Below are 24,782 nucleotides of genomic sequence, written 5' to 3' on the forward strand. Positions count from 1 at the left end.
TGGGGACGGCATTTAACTTCCCAAGAACTTAGTTATCCTTTGTAAAAGGAGGGGATGGGAACATAATGACCTCTGAGGTCCCTTCCAGCTCTTTGTTCCAGCACCAGTGCAATGAGTAGCCAACCAACCTCAGGGGCTTGGATAGGGAACGGTGATCCAGGCTCAATCAATCCCCTATTCATAATAGCAGACAGTCACCTCCTTAAGGAGGAATGACAAGGAGTTTTTAATGCTCCTATAGACACAAATAGCACCCTTGGGAGGGTTAAGGTATGAGTGGGTGTAAAGGTACATTCTCTCCTCCCCCCATACCTTTAACAAAGAGCAACCTGTGCCAGTTTTAGCACCTAAAGAAAAGGCTCAGTCTATGTTCTTACTGTGTTTAAATGAAGGTTCATTACTTCAACAATGAATTCTTAGAACGGGTGCTCTGATAGGGATAGAACTCTCTCTCTCTCTCTCTCTCTCTCTCTCTCTCTCTCTCTCTCTCTCTCTCTCTCTCTCTCTCTGTCTCTCTCTCTCTGTCTCTCCTATCTCTCCTCTCTCCTCTCTCCTCTCTCCTCTCTCCCCTGTGCAATGGCACCATCTTGTGACCAAGCCAAAGGACAACAGCAAACTGTTCATCAATAGTGTGTAAATGTAAAAACTGAATATAAGTAGAATTCTTTCAATTTTCATTAGTTTGACAGGAAAGAAGCATACAAGCATTAAGCACTTACTATGTGCTGGGCACTGTTTTAAGAGCTTTAGAAATATTGTCTCATTTGATGCTTACAACAGCACAGAGCAGCAGATATTATTCCCACTTTATAGTTGAACAAACAGAAGCAAATAGTGATTTAGTGATGTGTCCAGGGTCATACAGCTAATAAGTGTCTGAGGCTGGATTTGAACTCAAATCTTCCTGACTTCACACCCAGAATTCACTACACCACCTCACTGACTTACTGCCTATAGGACTTCCATCTTCAAATAGAATTCTGATGCCCTGTTGAAAGAATAAAGCTCACTCCATTGTTTACTCGCTGCTTTGCAATGCTCAATGGACACAATATTCCTCAAATAATAATTAACTAGGGCATTGTCCAAAAGAGGTTGTTTTCCAGGTTTCAAAACATAAGGAGTGGAAATACTTCTAAGCCAGGACTTCTTAACCTAGAGTCTGTTAACTTGTTTTTAAAAAATATTTTGATAGCTGTATTTCAATATAACCAGTTTCCTTTGTAATTCTAGGTATTTTGTTTTATCCATTTAAAACCATTAGTTTGAGGAAAGTTCCATAGATTTCACCTAACTGCCCAAAAGAACCAAGATACAGAAAAGGTTAAGATCCCCAGTGCTAACCATATTTGAAAGTAGCATGAAATACACACAGTAAACATTTACATGGTATAGACAGTGCTAATCTCCCAATGCCCGCTCCAAAGCCCACCTTCACCACCATATTACTGATTATTTTAGGGTACATTTCATCTAGAATGTCCCAGGGGTCACTAGTACTCCTTGACCTGGAGCTGTGCCTGTCATCCTTAGGCCTGGATTGTATTTCAAGTCATGACATAGGACCTCTTCAAGAACAAAGGACAAACACTGACAGCATTGCTGCCAACATTGCCAGGGTAGGGGAATGGGATGAATGCCAAGCTAAAAAGACAAGATCTGTGCTCCAGTTAATGACCTTTGACCTTGGATAAGTCACTTCATTTCTCTATGCTTGTTTCTAAATCTGCCAAATGGGGCAATCCATCATTTATAAGAACCTGTGTGCTAGGAATTGTGCCAGGAAGTATAGGTGCAAAGACAGCAGTCTCTGCTGTGAGGAACTTACATTCTATCTGGCTAATGTCATGCACAAAAATAAATACGTGGTGTAAATAAATATAAAATATGTATTAAGTAGTACAAGGTAAACTGGGGGAGAGGGCACCAGCAGTTGGGAGGATCTGTCAAGGCTTATTGTAGAAGATGGTGCTTGGGCAGAGTGCTAAAGGAAACGCAGGATTTTAAGACATAAGGATAAAAAGGGAATGCATTCTAGGTATATCTGTACTGCCTACTTCACTAAGTTATTGAGAGCTTCACAGGAGAATATATTTGTGAATGCTCTTTGAAAATGGTGAAGAACTTAAATTCACTTCTTCATTACTGCCCTCTTACCCCAAGTTTTGCCATTTCAGTCTAAACAAAACAATGGTAATCCTTCTTCCATGACAGAACCTTTCAAATATTTGAAGGTAGCTGCCATGACCCTGCTAAGGCTTCCTTTTTCTTGGTTAAACATCCCTACATCCCTCAAAGCAGGATAAATATTGGAGTCAGAGGATCTGGGTCTGAATTACAGCTTTGTCACTTACTACCCTGTGTAACTTTGATCTTGGTCAAATCGCTAAACTTCTCTGAGACTGTTTCCTCAAATGGAAAATGAGGGAGGATGGACCAGATAAATTCCAAGGTCTCTCCAAACTCTAAATCTATATGCTTTGGAATCCACTCATTTTATAGGTAAGAAAGCTAGGACCCAGAAAAGTAAAACATCTTGACCAAGGTCACAAAGATTTACAGAACCAAGATTTGAATCCAGCTTCTCCTTCTAAAAATCCAATGTTCTTTCTAAACAAATTGTAACCTGTAACACAATGTTTCATATATATATATATATATATATATATATTCAACCTCATATGCCCAAAATGTATCACTATGGTTTCAATTTGTCCCTCCCTTAAAGCCAACAATAAGCTGAGTTGTAAAGTATTTGAAACTCCCAGTGTCTCATTTCTTGGTTTTCTCTTCCCAAACCTCCCCTGCTCCCACCAAAAAAATATTTATCAAGTCACTTATTGTGTACTAAACTAGGCCATTGAAGGACATATAAAGATTATAGAAGATACTTATCTTACCCTGTGGACACTACCCAAACAACCACACCTGTATAACCTACGCATGCATCCATACAAGGTGAAAATGTCCACTAGTGGTGTCATATGTTCCTCCTAATAAAGCAAATAAGGACTAAGAATGGTCACTTATCTTTGTTTCCTAATTTGTTAATTAAACTTGAGTGTTTCCTTCTTGGTTATGTATCCCCAGTGTCTACCACAGTATCTAGCACATAGAAAGCACTTCATAAATGCTTGATCATTTATTGTGTGAATGTTTCCATGTACCACCTCCCCTATGCCTATTTGCATTTTAAACCTAATCTCTAGATGTAGAGTGAAACACTGCTGTTTACAGAATTTTAGGCATCATAAAGCAAATGGATTGATTTTTAAGGGGCAGAGGAACCTCTAAAATTGAATGTTAGAATTGAAAGGACCTTAGAGATCACATAATCCAATCTCCTCATTTCACAGATGAGAAAGCTGAGGGCCACCATCTTAGCACTGATACTAGAGTGGCTAGCTCCATGGCTAGGGACATCTGGGACTTAATAATATTACCCAGATATCGTAGGAGAAAGGGCTATTAGCAGTTCCTGGCCATTTATTTGTTTGTTTGCTTGTTTATGCCTTTAGACAATTTATATTATTCACAGAGCTAGATTCAGAGTCTAGTAAGCCTATAGGGCTTGGAAAAGGCACTGCTTCATTGTCTAGAAGATATGTTTTTCAGTTGTTTTGATCATGTCCTATTCTTCATGACCCATTTGGGGTTTTCTTGGCAAAGATACTGGAGTGGTTTGCCATTTCCTTCTCCAGCTTATTTTACAGATGAAGAACTAAGGCAAACAGGGTTAAGTGACTGGCCCAATATCACAGAGCTAATAAGTGCCCATCATTCTCTCCATTGAGCCACCTAGCTGTGCTTGTCTAAAAGATGATGTGGGGAGGGGAGGGGAGGTTTACAAAAAGAAAGTCTTCAAGGAGTTTCCCATCTACCAAATGGCAGATCTGGGGTCCCAAACAAGATTCTATGATATTAAATTAAGCATGTTGTGGTGGAAAAAGCATTAGATTGCATTGCCATGCTTTCTATATTTTTTTCTACTTCTGAATGGTCTCTAACAAAGAGCGTGCTACTGGTACTCACCCTTTTTATGAGATGTATTAGAATCATAGGCTACTGGACTGAAACGAAATAGAGATAATTTATTCTAATGCTTTTATTTCACAGAGGATAAAATCTAAGCCCAGAAAGGTTGTGACTTGTCCAAAGTCCTACAGGTAGAAAATGGTAGAGTTAGGATTTGCAAGTAGGTTATCTGATTTCAAACCCAGTGCTGTTTACCTTAGGAAAATGTTTTGGGTTAGAGAGAATGTACCACCTAAACTCTATTTAAATATAGTCTGCATACAGAAACACTTTACAAGAGGGACACCACCTCTGTCATATAAACAGATTACTGTATAGGCAGGGTTTTGCAAATGTAGCTATTAGGCTTCAACACAATTCATACCCACATTAGCATAACCTTGTTATGATGGGCCGGGATGTCATACAGGACATGCAAATCACCTTGTTTCATGGAATAAGACTTTATAAAAATATTCATTAAAACAGGACTGTAACCTTATGCCCATAGTGTCAACTCTCATTTATTCACCACACTGATAGGGTGCACTTGGATAGATAATAGAAAACCACAGCTATTCCTTGACTGGTACAGAAAAAGTAACCATGGGGAATTTTTTTTTCTTAACTACAATCATTCTTTCCAAAGAGTTAGGCTGTAGTCTTCACCTAAGTTGTACATCAAGGAAGAGCCTTTGGAACATTCACAGATGAGCCATACCACTATTGTATAGCTAGATAATGGGAGGTCGACTGTAGAAATATATATAAGTTCAACTCATAAAGCAGGGGGTCTTTTCATGAACTTGACATTTTTTGCACATAGTCATGCTGTCCATCTGGCTTCATTTTATGAATTGCAAGACAGCATGATATATTACATAGTATGTGTCCTTTGCCCTTTGACAAAGAGATCAAAGAAGAAAGGAAAGGTCCTACTCAAAATGCAAAAATATTTATGAGCTCTTTCTGTGGAGGCAAAAAAAACCAAACTGGAAACTAATGAGAATTTCACCAATTGAAGAAAAGCTATGGTATGCAAATGTGATGGGAATCCTAGTGCTCAAAGTTAAATTGGGAGGAGTGTGCTTTCAGATTTGATTGGATGGGGGAATGAAGAAAGGCTACAGTTAAGCCTTTCACACATGTTTATTCTTAAAGGGTGACCCAAATTTGAAGGTTTGTTATTTAATGGATTCTTGGGAGACATTTTTCTTTGTCTTAAAAATGGCTTATAAAAAAATTACTTAGCAGATTGACTTGTATAAGAGGAACTTTTCATACAATACTGAAATCAATGTGTATTCTATTTCTGCTAGGGCAGTTCCAGGTTAAAGATACTGCAACAATCTAGTGAGAAGGGACATAGATATTCCAGAAGCACCTCAAAAAAGCCTGGCAGGAGATCAGCTTTCAAGCCTCCTCAGAAGAAGCCCAAAGGAACAAAAATGAATATGTAGGAAATACTGTCAACTCCCAATTATCTCTCAGAATTTTTCCATGACTACCTCCTCTTGACACATCTTGCTCTCAAGCGCTTCACAACATTGTCACCTGCTCTAGTTAATTAAGACATTTATTGATACAAACAGCATTTTATAAACAGACACAGCAGGAGCTAGAAAGGAGTTTTAACAAATGAATTACTTCTCATTGCTGGAAAGGTGTAAAACTAGAATGTTTGAATGAGACAAAGACAGAGAGGACTGAGCTTAGGTTACTACATTCACCCCACAAGTTCAAAAGGTGATGTCCCTTCCTAGTTTTGAAGAGAAGGAAAGGCAGGAAAAGGGAGGGGTTAGCCAAGAGGACATGATGGGGAAAGGTGATTGTGCTTCCCAGTCAGCACTTTGTTCTTTACAACTGATGTGATTTGGGGATCTGGAAACCCAAACTGATTTCCTCCCTGATTTGCATCATTTCAATTGCATTTGATTGGTTTTCAGTAGACCTTGAAATAATCACGATTGTTTTCTCCACTTCAGCATAAACCATGACTTTCCATTAGCTATCAAGACTACTCTGGGAATAGACCAACTTAGCTCACTGGGTGGTCATCACACCAACAGAGGCTTCAAAACTTTCTCCAACACCCATTTATCACCACCCCACCACACGCTCACTCTCTGTCTGTCTGTCTGTCTGTCTCTCTCTCTTTCTGGTCTCTCTCTCCGTGTCTCTCTGTCTCTCTGTCTCTCTCTGTCTCTATCTCTGTCTCTATCTCTGTCTCTCTCTCTCTCAGGCACACACAGATTCGGAGGAAGAGCTGAGTTTTATAAAACTCAAATAGAAAAAGGTCCCTATGGGCAGCCTATTGACTTAGAAAACCACAAATTAACATTATGTTTTATCGTATTTTTATTTTGTTAAACATTTCCCAATTACATGTTAATCTGAATCCAGCTGCCCTAGGAGTATTGCAGGCTGCATGTGGCCCACAGGCCAAGTTTGACACCCCTCCTGTAGATTATAGTACAAACTATCCATTAGAGAGGTACCAGATCTCTGTTCTGGTATGCACAGATTAACCTGACTCCCTGTACCCCATCCTCGTCATTCTTCCAGTACTCACAGAATCTTTCTGGTACATTGACCCAGTTTGTTAACATTGGATTGGAGTACATTTCTTCAGTGGTACAATATGCTTTGTTAGATAAAAGGGAAGAAAAGAAGGTGGAAGTCAGCAATTTACCACGGCTGCAGCTGGTGCTGCTGCTAATACTAACAAGAACAACAATAATAACAATAACAGTAATAATAGCTTTTACATAACACTTTTTTAATTGAATAGAATTTTATTTTCCAAAATATATATAAAAACAAATTTTGACATCAATTTTTTAAACCTTTGTGTCCCAACTTCTCTTCCTCGCTCCCTTCCCACCCTCCACCCACAAGAACTCAAGCAATTCAAAATAATATATAACATAATAATAATTATTTATTTAAAATAATATACAACACTTTTAAAGTTTTCAAGGCATTTTACAAATAATACCTCCTTTTTCGCAGCTAGGAAGCACAGATAGAGCATCAGGACTGAAATCAGGAAGCCTCATCTTCCTGAGTTCAAATCTGGCCTCAGACACTTACTAGCTCTGTGATCCTGGGCAAGTTACTTAACTCTGTTTGCCTCGATGTCCTCATCTGTAAAATGAGCTGGGAAAGGAAATGGCAGATCACTACAGTATTTTTATCAAGAAAACCCCAAATGGGGTCACAAAGAATTGGAAATGACTTAAATGACTGAACAACAATCTCCTTTTTATCTTCACAACAAATGTGGGAAGAAAGGGCTAACATTACCCTTATTTTAAAGATCCAGGTAACATAGGCAGACAGAGGTTAAGTAATTTGTCAAGGGCCACACAGTTAACAAGTGTCTGAGGTCAGATTTGTGTTTGAGGTCAGGTCTTAAAATGTCATTTCCTTCCACACTGCCCTTTGGACTTTCCTACCATGACTCAGCTCTTCTTCCTGAAGCCTCACTCCAAGCCTGGAAATGCCAAACGATGGAAGTATCCTTCAGTACTATCTCCTCTGCTGCAATAAGAAAGAGGGCTAGGCTTCATAATAATAATGATAACAATAATAGCTAGTATTTATATAGTACTTACTATGTGTCAAAAAATACTGTGCTAAGTGCTTTACAAATTTATCATTTGATCCTCATAACAACCCTTGGCAGTAGAGATTATTATTATCCCCATTTACAGATGAGGAGACTGAGGCAGAGATTTGCCAAAGGATACACAGCTACTGTCTAAGGCCACATTTAAATCCAAGTCTTCCTAACTCCAGGTCCAGCTCTCTAACTACTTGTGCCACTTATCTGTTTTTTTGATCAAGCAAAATTAACAGTTTAATGATTTTGTATTTCATTGCTAAGATGACAAAAGATGCTAACCGAAGGTGAGCTTCAAATTCCACTTGCCCTGATCAAAAATTGGTGAAAAAGGAGTGTTTTCCTCAAGGGAAAAGAATTGAAAAAAAAAAACGAAAAGGATGAAGTGAAAAAAGAAGCAGGGTGAAATATAAAGACCAAGAACTTTACAGGAAAAGGTCATCAAAGGTGATATTCTTCAAGCTTCACTTCAATTCTTTGCAAAATTCTGGAGCAGCTCATTAGACAACAAACATCTGGAAAAAGAAAATATGATTATGAAGGTCCAGCTAGCTTGCCATCATCAAAAACAACTCATGCTAGACTAACCCTCCTTGCTTTTTTTTTTTTTGACAGGATTGTTAAAGCAGTAAATCAAGGGAATTATTTGTATCTATGTATGTACATGCATACATATATATATATATATACACATAAACCTATATATATATAGTTTAAATAAATTTTAGCAAAGTATCTGAAAAGGCCTCTAATGTTATTCTCTAGAAAAAGATGGAGAGGCATGTGTATAGATTAGATAACAGAACAAATAGATAGATTTGTAACTGGTGGGGTAGCCAGACTCAACAATCAGACATTAATTGATTGAATGTCTGCTTGAAAGGAGGTCTTCAGTGGAGTGCCCCAAGGATTTGCGGTTGGTCTTGCGTCTTTTGACATTCTTATCAGTGAAGTTCATGACAGAATTTAATGGTCTTTTTAATGAGATTTGCAGAGGTTGGAGTAATAGCCAACAAAGGAATAACAGTCAACATATCCAAAAAGCTCTTAACAAGCTAGAGCACTGGGTTGAGTATAAGAAGATGGAATTTAATAGAGGTAAATGTAAAGTCATACATGGGTTCAAAGTATAATTTTCACAAGCACAAAGTAGACAGAAAATATATTTTTTTTAATCTGGGTATTTTAATGGACTGCAATCTCAATGTAAGTAAACATGGTGTGAGCAGCTGAAATTAGCCTTCGGATGCCCCAAACAGGCTGCCCCTCCCCCAGCATGATTGGCTCTCCTGAAACCACTCGGCACAGAGGCCTCAGGAGCCCAAGTGGGGATACACACATAAGCCTCACGCAAACGCCAGCTTCCTCCACCCAGCCCGGCTCCAGGACCACACTGCTTGAAGGCTTAGTGCCCCTGCCGGCCTTGGATACCTGCCCTGGAAGTGACTAGGGAATTAGCTTAGCATGCGTGGGTGCAACAGACTGAGGGTCTGGTGAGAAAGAAGGGTTTATATTTAGGAGCGGAGGTAGTGAAAGGGGGTCACTATGGTGAAGCGGAAGGGGGGTCACTACAGAGAAAGAAGTTAGAAGAGGGGGACGCTACAGGGATGCTATGGAGATAGAGAGAGGAGAGCTAGCGAGAAGGATGAAAAGGTCCATGGGTCAGGAGAAGAAGTGCAGGACAGCTAGAGAGAGAAAGGAGATGCAGGGCGGCTTTCAGCTAAGAGAGGAGCGACTGACAGCGAAAGGGCCCAGTTAAGTTAATAATAATATTTTTTACATTGATTGGCAACCACAGCAGGACTTACAGACCAGTTATAAGTTTTGCAGACAAGCTAGGTATAATTTCTCATATAGCTTAATATTGGACACAGTGGATAGATAAAGCACCGGCCCTGGATCCAGGAGGACCTGAGTTCAAATTTGGCCTCAGACACTTAACACTTACTAGCTGTGTGATGACCCTGGGCAAGTCACTTAACCCTCACTGCCCCACAAAAAAAAAAAAAAAAGCATTGTGGGTCATATAGCTTAATTTTTTTCAGCCTAGCAGTTACAGTTATTTTTTTTTTACAATGGTAACATGATAGCCAAACAAACAAGCAAACAAAAAACCCTAATGCAATCTTGAGCTGCATTAAGAAAGTAATGCCTGGGGGCAGCTAGGTGGAGCAGTGGAAAAAAACACTGGCCCTGGATTCAGGAGGACCTGAGTTCAAATCTGACCTCAGAAACTTGACACTTACTAGCTGTGTGACCCTGGGCAAGTCACTTGACCCTCATTGCCCCACCAAAAAAAAAAAGAAAAAGAAAAAAGAAAAGAAAGAAAGTCATGCCTTCCAAAAAAAACTATTAGTCCTTCTGGACCCTGTAATATTCATACCATACATGGAGTATTGTTGTTGTTTTCCTGGGTGTCATATTGTAGGAATGATCATTACAGGTTGGAAAACAAGGATAATAAGAAGCCTTGAGTCCATGCCATATAAGTATTAATTGAAGGAACTGACCATGTTTAGCCTGGAAAAGACTCATGGGAAATGTTATTGTTGTCTTTAAGAATTTGGAAGATTGGCTTGTGGAAGAAATACTAGAGTTACTCTGCTTGTCCTCAGAGAATGAAAGATCTTTGAGGACAGGAAATGTTACATTTGTTTGTTTGTTTTATCTCTGTATCACCACCATTTGGCACTATTCCTGGCATACAGCCTAGGCTTAATAAATGCTATTCGATGAATGAATAAAGCTGCAAAGAAAGTTTAGGCTTGATGTTAGGAAAAAACTTCCTGAAAATTAAAGCTATCCAACAATAGAATGACCTGCCCCAGGTAGTAATGGATTTCCCCTCACTGGATGTTTTCAAACAGACTTGTTGTTCATTAATGTCTGACTCTTCATGACCCCATTTGGAGTTTTCTTGCCAGAGACACTGAGTGATTTGCCATTTCCTTCTCCAGCTCATACGGATGAGGAATCTGAGGCAAACAATATTTTTTTAAATTTTTTTTTTTTTTTAGTGAGGCAATTGGGGTTAAGTGACTTGCCCAGGGTCACACAGCTAGTAAGTGTTAAGTGTCTGAGGCTGGATTTGAACTCAGGTACTCCTGACTCCAGGGCTGGTGCTCTATCCACTGCACCACCTAGCTGCCCCTGAGGCAAACAATATTAAGGATCACAAGACACTTGCTAGCCTTAACCTTGTTTGCCTCATTTTCCTCATTTTATCCAGGGTCACACAGCTAGTGAGTGTCTGAGGCCAGATTTGAACTCAGGGAGATGAGTCTTACTGACTCCGTTCTCTATATATCCTGTGCAGCACCTAGCTACCCAAAAAGAGACCAGATATTTGTTGAGTATGTCCTAGTAGAGGCTCTATCAGGTTAAACTAGATGGTCACTGAGGTTGTTTCCAACCCTAAAAGTCTGTGATTCTGGGAAAGGTTGTCAAAGTCTGCCATGATGATGACCACCACTGGATAATCTCCAGCCATGGGAGGCTGAGCTCTGCTGTCAAAGTTTTGATACATGCTCTGAGGCTAAATGATAATAAATGACATCTAAATACATTTTGGGGTTTACAAGGAAATTGCAAATATTATCTCATTTATGTTTCCCAACAAATCTGTGAGGTTTGTACTACTCCCAGCCTTGTTCTTTACTACATTCTTCTTGGTCTCCCATAGCCAATGAGTTTTCTGAGATAGAATGGGTTCAGGTGTGAGATGGGGGAGGGCCCCACTGCTACATCTAACTGAGACATAGGGAGCTTATAAAAAATGATGCTGAATATACTAAAAGTTAAGTCTAATGAATTGTGTCCAAATAATAATGATAATCTTGAAGAAAAGCTTAAATGGGACATTTCGGGAAAAGGAAATTGAGTATTCCAAGGAATCTTGGGTGATTAAAATATGAGAAAGCAATCACTGAGGAGAAACTGTAGTTCAAATACTTGAGGATCAAACTCAACCCATTAAAAAAAAATCTAAGGATCAAAGCCAAAAAAAAAAAAAACAAATCAAGTTCTCTGTGGCTCTAATATCTCATGAAACAAGTATTCTACAGTCCTAGATCCTAAGCTTATTAAAAACCAAATCCAGGGGGCTAGGTAAGATAATATAGCCTGAGTTCTAGAACGATGTTTCAAAGCCCACAGGGGCTGCCACAGAACAGAACCAGGAAAACCTCCTGAAGGAAGGGGTTCCGTGCTTTATTTATTAAACCCTAAGGCTCATAAAATTATAAATCTAGAAGGGATTTCAGAAGCCATCTAGTCCACCCCCTCTCGTTTTACACAAGGAAACAGAGGCCCAGTGAAGGCAAGTGACTTACCCAAGGTCACATTGCTAATAAAGATCAGAAGTGATATTTAAACTGAGGTGTTCTAACTTCAGAACCAGCGTTTTTCCCAATTTATCATGCTGCCTTTTAGTAATACTTTTGGTGGTGGTGGTGATGATGATGATAAAAACCGGCTTTTGTATGTCATTTAAAGATTGAAAAGTGTTTTATGTATTAGTTGTGGACCATCTTACCTCCCTTCTGCCCTCTACTCAGTGGAAGAGATCACAACCATAGGCTCAGATAAATCTGGCTAATATTAAGGAAAATGCATAGACGATATTATTTTCCCCCCATTCTTGGAATGTTCCTTCTTCCTCTTCTGAAGTGCTCATCCTTCTTTTTCATCTATTCAGATCCAATCCACTCTACTCATCATCCTTCAAAGTTCAGTATGACTTCCACTTCTCTGGGAAGGCTGCCTACTTTATCTCGTCCAGGCCTTTTCAGGGCCTGGGCCTGGCCTTTCCCCAGCTATTACTTCACTACTCTTCCTGAAATCATTTTGTATTGACTTCCTTAGTATGCATTGTCTCTTTCAAGGTAATTTCACACCCTTCTTTCCAGTAGAATGAACACTTGAAAGCAAGAACTTTTCTGATTCTGTCTTTGTCCCCAGAGTTCCTAGCCCCATTGCGCTTAATCGACTCCTGGTACCTTGTACCTAATCAATCCCTAATAAATAGATAAGGAATCTTACATTAATCTGTCTCTTTGTGGAAATTCCTGCAACCCTCATGTAACCTCAAGCAATTTGGTTATTTAACTTATCTACAATTTTTCCCAACAAGATTATAGGTGACAAAGTGGATTCAATCACCCCCAACTTCCCATTGTTCTTAGATTCCTCACTTGACAAACTCACCCTCAAAAGGCATCTAATAGGTTTCTTAGAAAATATGCTTGTTGAAATAATTGGATGAGTGGGTGAGAGGCTCTGGAAGACCAGAAGGTGTCACTAGCAGACAATGAATGTCTTTGGTGCAGTTTTAATATTTGAAGTAGAAAAACTTCCTTGCTTTTCCAACAGTAAGTCTTACAGTATATGTTCTTATTTATATTTCATTTACTCTCTTTTTTTTTTCTTTTAGAAGGTCCCATAGGAGACTTTAGGGGACAGAGAGATCGATTCTAAACCAGAAAGATCTGTGGCCAAATACACTGTTAGGCCCTTAATCACTGTGTGACCTTGGGCAAATTATTTAATATCTCTGGGCTTCACTTTTCTTATCAGTAAAATGAGGTTGGATTTAATGACCGCTAAGCTTTCTTATAGCCATAAATCTATGATCCTATAATCTATGAACTCCGAAAAATAAAAAGCCAGAAATAAAGAAAACCAATTGCTTTCTCAGCAACTTAGTTATAGAAGTCAACAAATAATACCCTTTTAAGGGAATATTTTTTAAGGATAATATTACCTCTCCTTACTTTGTGCTTTAAGGTTCAGTTCTATTCAGTAAACATATGTCAAACAGCTAATGTGTATAGATCATTGTGTTTGGAGCTGGGATAGAGTTTTCCCTTATGCAGTTTCCAGTCAATGAACAAGCATTTATTAAGTGCTTGTTGTATACTAAATGGCAGCTAGATAGTACATTGGTTAGAGTGCCCAGCCTGAAGTCAAGAAGACATATCTTCCTAAGTTCAAATCTGGCCTTAGAGACTTACTAACTGTGTGACTCTGGGTTAGTCACTTAACCCTATTTGCCACAGTTTCCTCATCTGTCAAATGAACTGGAGAAGAAAATGACAACCCACTTCAGTATCTTTGTGAAGAAAACCCCAATGGGGCCATGGAAAGTCAGACACAACTGAAAAATAAATTTGTGTATTAGGCAATATGATATGTGCTTGGGGCAAAAAGACAAAAAAATGAATTAATGAATTAATCTCTGCTCCCAAGAAGTTTATATTCTATGAGAGAGACACCATGCACATATATAAATGTATGGGGGACTGTAACAGATACATAATTATAATAGACAATGAGTCGTGTAAGTGAGGCAGCTTTGCTTGAAAGCGATCCAGTCTTTGAGTCAGCAAGATGTAGGTTCAAGTATCTTTTTTTTTTTTTTTGGCGGGACAACAGGGGTTAAGTGACTTGCCCAGGGTCACACAGCTAGTAAGTGTCAAGTGTCTGAGGCCAGATTTGAACTCAGGTACTCCTGAATCCAGGGCCGGAGCTTTATCTACTTCGCCACCTAACTGCTCTTGGTTCAAGTATCTTAATGAATTGTGCTTGGGAAACCCTAGGCAAGTCTCCTAGTCACCTCTCAGTACCCACAATCCCCCCCCCCCCGCCCCTCCAGGAAACTCTTAGTATATTAATTTCAGAGAAGCTAGTGACCTGTATGGAGAAAGGGAGATGCTCAGCAGATCCCATTGATTTTCTCCACTGTACCATATATGTATATCACACATGTGTGTGTGTGTATATATATATATATATATATATGCACACACATGTACACATATATAAACATTGTGTAATCTGTATGTGTATATATATACAAACACATTTCTTTCTATATGTGTGTGTATCTTGGCTGTACATAGTTGTTTACACATTGTCTCCCCTCTGCTAGTCTGTGAACTCCTGGAGGGCAGGGACTCGGTTTTTTTTTGCTTTTTTTATGCCCCCATGCTTAGTACAATGAGTGGCACATAATAATTGCTTAATAAATGATCGGCAATTAGCTACACAGATGAAATCCTAGATCCCACTTTTTTAAAGTGAGCCCTTTGGGACTGTGAGATTGGAGCCAGAGGTGAGAAGGAAAAACACTTTCAGTTGCTCAGTCTTGAGGTTAACATACTAAAAGACCAAGCTAATTGTTACCTTAAGGAACAAATGCTTAACTAGATGTGAACTAAGGGCATGTCAGCTTTCCCCCTGCATTCTCTCAAACACCTTCCCCAAAAGCTTTTCTATATTTGTCCTTTCTAAAAAATGCTTCTTCCTCCACTTTGGTTAAAACTTTAAAAAGAGGAAAATGTTGTACATGAGTTACTTCCTCCTGATTCCTTGGGGGTTCGAACCTCTCTAGAGAAACTATTGTCCTAGTGTTTCCTCCTCCAGGTCCACAGGGCACCTTTATGACCTTGGGAGCAGAATCTGGTTATTAATTACTTACTAGATCCCCACTTTCCTACTAACAGACCCGCCTCTAGCTTGGGCACAGCCCATGCATGTCCAAAGAGCACTTTTTAAAAGTGCTCCAACTTCAGGTTCAGAGATCATTTAACATTTTCACATTCCAGTTCTCCTTTTGCCTTGAAAATAACAAATCAAGGCAAGTAAAAATAACATGATATGGGTGTACATGGGATCTTCAGAGGTCCTCTGGTCCATAGTCCCTTTTTTCTCTTACTGTGAGAACTTTCTCTAATTGGTAGCTAAATGTACTGTGGATAGCTAAGTTCAAATTTGGTCTCAGATATGTGTCAGTTGTGTGACCCTGGCAAGTCACTTAACTAGTATATGCCTCAGTTTCCTCAGCTGTAAAATGGGGATAAGAATAGCACCTACTTCCCAAGGTGGTTGTGAAGATAGAATGCAATAATATTTGCAAAGCCCTTTGCAAATCTGAATTAAAGGACTATATAAATGCGAGCTGCTAGCTGCTACTGCTACTGCTGCTATTGTACACTTCTCCAGGAGATGAACCAGATAGCAAACTCTCTATTTAATTCTCAACAACCAAAAAACTGTTCTTTCTATTTAATGTGGTCTTACAGGGGCTTAGATTTCAATTTTGAAAAGCAAAAATAAAAGGGCCTTCCTCAAACTCTGTAAATTGTATGAAAAATAGATCATAGGCTCATGAACTGAAGGAACCTTGGATGTCAACTTGTTCAACTCCCTTACAAATGAAGAAACTGAGGTCAGAGAGGTCAAATGACTTGCCCAAAGACACGCAGATAGCAAGCAGCACACCTGGGATATGAACCCAGATCTGATGACTCCAGGAGTGTGCTGGTAAATGTTTAACAACTGGCTTTCTGAAAAAAGGGGGGGGGGGAGAATGTACTCTATACTTTTAAATATAATCTACATTATTCATATTTTCAAATCACTTTCTTAAGTCTAGACAATCAACAAACCAGTAAGTCTAGCCCTGATTTAACAATTTCTTAGATATAAATACTCATGTAGAAAATTTGACAATCATCTCTAGGGAGTCCCTAAGAGCTAGCTCTAGCACAACCTTGAAGGACTCCCAGTTTAGAACTCTTTCTATTATACTGTGTTACCTTTTCAGTATAGAAAAAACTCCCTCCTTTCTGGAGAAGAAAATTTCACTTTTAACACCACTTATGGATTTTCTATATTTTATTTGATATTCCAGTAATGTTTCTCTGTTCTATCACTCATTTATAAAGTCCACCAGGATTCCACCTACTTTAGTTAAGGAATACTAGAATACTGGAAGCATTTGTGATGTGTCAGCTTGGGAATTCCCCATTTAAGAACTGTGGTTTAAGTCTATGACTAAGTAGATAAGTCTTAGGGAGTGGCCTGACTCAGATAGAAATTGCCCAGGTTACAGATACTAGATTTCAGAGGCAAGATTAAAACCAAGATTTCTGATTAAGAATGTTGAGTGTTCTTTCCACTGTTATGATGCTTCTACTCTGTTTAGTTATCTTTTCATTAAAATTTACACTAGAAATCTCCCTCCCACCTCTCATCCCATTGGAGGAACAAATATGTATAGTCAAGCAAAACAAATTCCATCATTGACTCTATAATATTTATGTATATATGTGTGTATATGAATGCATGTATTTCTCCTTCTTTTCCCCCTAAATCTATTCAATTCTCTGTCAAGAGACTGATAGCATGTCTCATCATTGGACCTCTGGTATTATGAATGGTCATTACTTTCAAAATTGTTTGTCTTTACAAAGTTGTTGTTACTGTATAAATTGTTCTCTTGGTTCTGCTCATTTCATTCTTCCTAATTTATGCAAGTCTTAGAAATTGTTAATTTTAAAATATCAATGTTGATATGTGGCAATATTGTAATTGACAATTATCAAATTGCACCTCACTTTCTCCTAGCTATTTGGAATAGTGGCTATGATAATACATTTCCCCCTTATTCAACACCAGTCAGAGAAAACAGATCTTGGGAAAGAAGGCAACAATGGGCTATACAACTGGATCAAGGCAGTAGTTTTTTTCTTGTTAACACAGTTTGCCCTTTTCAGTTGAAAACTGTTTCCTCCTTACAAATGGGCAACATTCCCAATGATCCTTAGATCCTTAGATCCCAGTGATTCCAAGCAGAGAGCTTGGAATGTAGAAAGTAAAATGTTGCTTCCAACCCTGAAACTGAACCAAATTCAAATTTCTTCTTGGCACCTTACCTATGTGACTTGGGCAAATCACTTCACTTGTATAAACCTAAAGTCTCCATCTGTGAAATGGGGGTTTAAGATGGACTATGACCTCTAAGGTTCCTTATAATAGCTCTAAACCTTATGATCATATATATGATCCTATGAAGAGTAAACTTTAGGAACCCTAGTAAGAAGAAAGGTATTCAAAGTAGAGATAAAAACTGTTCCTGATTTAGGGAAGACCAGATAGTTTGCTTAGAAAATCTCAGAGAATGAGTAAAGAAACTAAGATGATGAAAACCTTTTAGTTAGGTAGCAAGGGACAAAATGAATCCAGACAAATTATGGACATTTGTATGAAGTGCTAACCAAAATGAGAGGATGAAATCATAAAAAGAGAAATTGTATAAAATTAAATACAAAATGCATAAATACAACATACTCAAGACTTGTACAAATGTAACTATGAAATGCTCTACAAAAATTAATTGGAAAGATAATCACTGTTTATATTTGGGTTGAGCCAACATTATAAAAATGAAAATACTGCTTCACCTCGTTTATTATTTTAATGCTCTCTCTCATTCAAATGGATCCATGATCCCATCAATTCAGAAGTTCTCTCCAATATTGCAAACCATACTTTACAACTGCACAAACCTTGTCCTTGTCTTCTACCAAGGTCACTGTAGAGGATCCATTCACTATACTGGAGGCCATCTTCCTTTCTCTTGACATCACAAGGGTAACAATGAAAGACTCTAGCCATCTGACTGTCATCCCTCACTCTCACTAAGTGACCAGCCCAACTTTGCTTTCTGCCATTACAATTCTTTGATGAAGTCCTTGACTCCTGCTCATTGGAATTGGGTGGTGCAATGGACAGAGTACCTGGGTCTGGAGTTGGGAAGACCTGTGTTAAAATCTAGCCTCAAACACTTACTAGTTGTATGACCCTGGCCAAGTCATTTAACCTCTGTTTGCCTCCATTTCCTTATCTATAAAATGGGGATAATAATAGCACCTAGCTCCCAACGTTTTGGGGAGGATCAAATGAGGTAATATTTGTAAAGCACTTAGCACAGTGCATGGCACATAGTAAATACTATATAAATGCTAGTTATTATTATTAGATTGTAAACCTGGGCAAGACACTTAGCCCTGTTTGCCTCAGTTTCTTCATCTGTAAAATGGACTGGAGAAGTAGATGGCAAACTCTTCCAGTATACTTGGCAAGAAAACACCAAAAGCAGTCACAAAGACTCAGGCATGACTTAAAAGCAACTGAGGAAAAAAACACCAAACTGATCCATAAACCAAGAACATCTACAGGATTTCACCAACTAACTGGAATCCCTGATGGAACTGGATTCTGCCCTGAATCTCCTCAACCACAGTGGTAAATACTTTTGGTGAAAAGATATCTCACTGTGTAATACCTCACTTGATTATCAGAGACTCATGGAGTAAAGTTATTTCTATTGTTTCCTCTTCCATGAAATCTTCTTCCTCTTGTTGGTGGTAGTCCTTTATTTTCAAAGAGGACCATGAAATTGGGAGGTGATATGATGACTTGCAGTGAATTGGATTTAAGTGAGGGAGGGCTGTGCAAAGTAACCAACCTCACTCTCTCCTCCAGATCCATCAGAAGATCCAGTGAAGAGTTATACAACTGGAGTTGTCCCCAGATGTTTATGGTAATTGGGATTAAGTGACTTGTCCAGGGACACACAGCTAGTAAGTGTCTGAGGTGAAATTTGAACTCAGATCCTCCCAATTTTAGGGCCAGTGCTCTATGCACTATGCACCTAGCTACATGGAATCTTGAATGGTTGTATGAAAGGACTGGAGGCAACTTGTTGTAAAAGACTCTGTAAAGTAGATTTTTTTTTGTCTACAGAGCACATTACTTTTCCTAAGCAACAAACAAAAAACATAATAAGATCTAATATTCTTTACATCTTTCAGTTTTAAGATGATTAGGAATTAGCCCCTTGTTGAATATTGTTTGCAAAAAGTCTGCTTTTTCCGTACTAATATTTGTGCTGACACTGTTCTCAATTCATACAGGGATGAGCCTCATAAAGATTTCATATTGATCAGAGAACAGTCCTATGGGTTAGTAGTTGTTGATGTTCTCTCAGTAACCTTTCTTTGGTTTTGATAATGGATGAGATTTTCCCAAACCTTTGGTATCTTTCCTTTCTTATATGATGAAATAATGGGATTTTGCAGATACTCAAAGACCCACCTGGAGATTAATCTAGACTGATTGAATCAAGTGAGAGTGATTGACTGCTGATTAGCCTACTTCAAGTTAATTGGATTGTAATCACACCTGACTATCCCTTAAGAAGGTATTGTTATCAGAAGCTACACTGTGAACTCAATTTGAGAACACCTTCAAAACCAATGGATTTGGATGATGCCAACCAATCAGCTTGAAGCAGTGTGTAAGGACCACCTCTGTTCCAGACTTATAAAAAGTTTCCACAATCAGCTTGCTGGAGAGTTCCTGATTAAAGCAGGCTCATGGAGGAGGACCTGAGGAAGAACACAACCAGGCTGGAACTCTATGTGAGATAGAAGTTTTCTTAACTTTCTGAACTCCATGTTAATACCTGTATGCTTTAATAAATCTTTAATGCCCAAAGACTGGTGCTAAAGCTTCTAATTTAAGGTGATCACACAATATAGAATTTAAATATCACACTTGTAAACTGATCCTTCAATGCCCCCATAATCACATCACCTCCAACATCTCCTCTATGTAAACGCAGTCCAATCTGGCCAGTTTTTCTACCTTTCTTCCCTTTACTGCCATTCCTACATTCTCTGTAAGCACCCCAGGGCCTATGATGTAATTCTTGCTAGAGAAAACATTTAATTTTTATAAATCTTTCCCATTTTTCTTCTATTTGTATCCCTTTGGTTATTTTCATCCTTGAATGCTCTTAGGTTGGATATCTTGCCAAGTTTTCTTTAGACTGACTTTTAACTTTCACTTATTCTCTTTGCTTTATGACACAATATGGCAAATAACTGACCATCATTTTTCTTAAAATTTTACAGATGAGTTTATATTCTAACCTGATGCTGCCTTTGTCAGATATCTCTTTCCACTTGGCAAATAAGTGAAATGCTTTAAAAGGGTGGGGGGGGGGCATTGTTTGAGCTCTATTGGTCTTCATGTTGAATCATTTAATTTGCATTACTTCAGTTTCTGGACAAAATGATTATAGTTAATTTTTATGTCATTTCTGTTGTCTACTTTCCATTTTCAATAGAAGTTTTAAATAATTCAGTGTTAAATCTGTGTTCCTAATTTTAAAAAAAAAACCCACAAGGATATTCCAGGATTCATTAATTCATACAGCAAGTCTCCTTCCCTAGTCCTTCCTGTAGAAAGCAATCTCCAAGTCTCCCATCTAATTACTTCCTTTTTCCAAAACCACACACACACACACACACACACACACACACACACACACACACACACACACGCACGTACACACTCTCATTTTTCACCATTTCCTGATGTAGGAGTTTGCATATACCTGTACTACTACATATAACTCTGTGACTTTAGGTCAGTCATTTCTCTAATCTAGACCTCACTTTTTCCCTCTGTAAAAATAATGGGGTTGGACCAGATGGTCTTAAGTTTATAGTTGAAAGAGACCTTAGATCGGTATTCCAAACTTTTCAATTAACAAAGAGGCAAACTGAGACTCAGGTCAGAAAAATAATGATGATATCATTAATTCACAGTCTTCCATTACTTATTTCCCTGGACAGCAAAATGCCACACCATGTGGTGAAAAGAACATTGAACTTAGGGGCATCTAGGTGGCACAGTGGATAAAGCACCGGCCCTGGATTCAGGAGTACCTGAGTTCAAATCCGACCTCAGACACTTGGCACTTACTGGCTGTGTGACCCTGGGCAAGTCACTTAATCCCCATTGCCCCTCAAAAAATTTTAAAAAAAAGAACATTGAACTTGACATCAGGAAACAGGTCTGAGTCCTGGATCAGTCAGTCATGAAGTAGATGACTATGGGCAAGTCAGTTTGTCTCTCTGAGGCTTTGCTTTCCTTATCTCTAAAAGCAACAAGGTAGCACAGTGGTTAGAGTGCTGATATAGTGAAGTTCAAGTCTGGCTTCAGGTACTGACTAGCAGGGCACATCATTTGAACTCTGTTTGCCTCAGTTACCTTATCTGTAAAATGAGGATATAATTGCACCTACCTCCTAGGGTTATTGTGAGGATCAAATGAAATAATATTTATAAAGCACTTAGCCTTTAGCAAGGCTAAAATAAGGTGCTATATAAATGTTCTCTATTACTAATAGTAATACTTGTTCCTCCTATCTTATAGAGTTGCTTTGAAAATCAAATTAAATTATGCGTGTGAAAGCACTTTTTAAAATGTAAAGTGCTTTACAAATTGATGATATTTATGCGATCATAAGAATTTAAGCTAGAAGAGATTTTTAATCACCTAGACTAGTTCCTTTCATTTTATAGATGAGGAAACTGAGGCCCAGTAGGGTAAAGTGACTTGTTATCTTCATCCTCAAAGGCAGCATTGCTTTCCTGCATTGTATGTCTTGGTTTGTCCCTCCTCCAGTTGAAAAAAATTCCTCTTGTTAAGAGCTCCGTCATTGTTGTTCAGTTATTTCAGTTGTGTCCAACACTTTGTGGTCCCATTTGGGGTTTTCTTAGAGAAGATACTGTAGTGGTTTGCCAATTCCTTCTCCAGCTCAATTTACAGATAAGGGAACTGAGGCAAACGGGGTTAAGTGACTTGTCCAGGGTCACACAACCAGTAAGTTTCTGAGGCCAGATTTGAACTCAGAAGATGTTTTCCTGGCTCCAGGCCCAGCACTTTATCCACTGTGCCACCCAGCTGCCTCCGAAAAACAGCTAATAAATATTCAGGAAGTTTTATTTTTTATTTAAATGTCCAAAGTTGCCAGACAAAAGTCTCTCCCTTAATATGTTGAACATGATTGTAATGTATAACCTATATCAAATTGCTTACTGACTTCGGGAAGGGGGAGGGAAGAGAGGATGGGAAAAAAATTTGGAACTCAAAAAATACCTTGACATATAATTGAGAAAAAATAAATAAATATTTTTTAAATAAAGTCTTTTCCTTGCCTTAGAATCAAAATGGGAACCTCTTCCCCAGACTTTCTGAAGATGCCTCAGACAGGGCTAGAAGGGGTTTGTTTTGTGCGTGGCAGTCCTCCCAGGAGACAGGAGGCCACATCTTTTCATTTCTCAACCTTGCTATGGAGAAGAGTGGAAACCGATGACAGATGTCTTGGGTCTTTTAGAAGATGGCTTGTAAAATGAAGACAGAACAAAAGGTTGAAGCATGTTCCACATCTCTAAATAAAGTTGATCTCCCCCCAAGTATCAAGAACAGGTTACAGTATCCTATATGTTATCAGCTTACAATTATTAACTCCTCTATCATCTGTTGCAACCTGACCACAGACCACAGGGCTATTTTTGAGTTTCATCAGCTTTTCTACACCATCTATTTCTCTTCACGTCTTCCCTTTACAAATCTAACATCCCAGCTTCTCTTTTCAAAAGTAGAAGGTGATGTTCCCATACCCATCAACAGGTTCAACATTCAATCAAATTAAATAGATGCTTGACTCCTTTCTGGACTGAGGGCCAGGACCAGGAATAATAATAGGAAATGCCCAAACAACCTTGTCTTCTAGATCACCTGATATGGACCCACTTCCAAGGATCTTCTCTAATTCCTCCAGCTCTGGGCGACCTCTCTCCTCTGAACTCTAATAGCAATTGTCTGGGCTTCTTATTGAACACATCTCCTACTTCGTATTTCTTTTTATTTTCTTTACATGTATATTTTATCTTTCTAACTAGATAGTAAGCTCTGTGAGAGCAAGACTGTGTCTTACATTTCTTTGCATTGCAGAACTTAACATAATACCCTAAGCCTAAAGGACACTCAGTAAATGTTTTTAAAAGTATGGTGATGAGGGGCAGCTAGGTGGTGCAGTGGATAGAGCACCAGCCCTGGAGTCAGGAGGAGCTAAGTTCAAATCCGGCCTCAGACACTTGACACTTACTAGCTGTGTGACCCTGGGCAAGTCACTTAACCCCAATTGCCTCACCAAAAAAAATTAATAATATGGTGATAAGATGCATTTTGTAGCAAGCATCAGTTTGATGAGAAGAGAAGAGAAATAGAAGAGGCTGACTCTAGCCATGCTCTACTGAATTTCCCTTCTCACCATTCCCCCTAGCCTTCTGGACCAGAGACTGTAGGAAAGGACTTAACCTTTCCAGATGATGCCCACCCCCATCCTGATTGTGAGTGCCTCTCAAGGGTCACCATTGCTAGATGAGCTCCAGCTTTTCTTCACTTCCTGGCCTTTCCTTTACCCTTTTCTAATTCTGGAGCATAATCCACTCAATCCTCCCATTGCTACTTGAAAGGCTGTGTCAGGCTTCTTCCCTAGTTCCACTCACCACTTTCCAAAACAAACTATCCTTCCCTGGTCACCACTCCCCTATACGTGTGCCAATTTATGTTAGAATGTGCACAGAACATTGTCTCCCCATTGTTGTCCTTATTGTTTGTACTTTGTTTTCAAACAGGGCCAATGACATCACTGGGTGACGTTTTAACTTGTGTGTGAATTGGATTTAAGTGAGGCAGAGTGGCACAAAGTCATCAGCCTCGCTCTCTCTTCCAGAGTCATAAAAGTCAAGTGGCAAGTTAAAATTAAGATGACTGGCAATGACCCCAAAGATGACCTTAGCGTCTTTGATGTGTGACCAAGCTCTAAGTGCCTCACACTGCCTGCATCAGCCACCTCTATGGATGTTGGAACAAATTGTTCTCATCTACCCATTTTGCTAAGGGAAACCTTCATATATTAGGGGTAGACTTCCCCCTAACTTACCAATGGATTTGAGGCCCGTCAGTTACCCTTAACCATTAGAATAGTGCTTGGCACACAGAAATACTGTTTTATGTGTTCAATCCATTAGGAAAGAGAAATTGGGGGCAGCTAGGTGGTACAGTAGATAAAGCACTGGTCCTAGATTCAGGAGGACCTGAGTTCAAATTTGACCTTAAACACTTGACATTTACTAACCGTGTGGCCCTGGGAAAATCACTTAACTCTCATTGCCTCAGGGAAAAAACGGAAAGAGAGATCAGGACAACTGCCCATGAAAAAATGAAGCATGCTACAGGTTTCACATACAGGATTCTAAGAGTTCTCAAGAGTATACCTCTTGATACTAGGTCCAGGACTCCGTTACCCACTGTCACCCAGATATAGCCATTTTCTGGCAATTATGAGGAGCTGGCCATCATCCTCGTTTATTCAAGATTATAACCAGGAAGGTGGTGCCAGTCTAAATATCTGTGCATAAAAATACTCATGAGCCCA

The sequence above is a fragment of the Dromiciops gliroides genome, chromosome 1 (genome assembly GCF_019393635.1).
Source record: "Dromiciops gliroides isolate mDroGli1 chromosome 1, mDroGli1.pri, whole genome shotgun sequence".
NCBI lineage: Eukaryota > Metazoa > Chordata > Mammalia > Microbiotheria > Microbiotheriidae > Dromiciops > Dromiciops gliroides.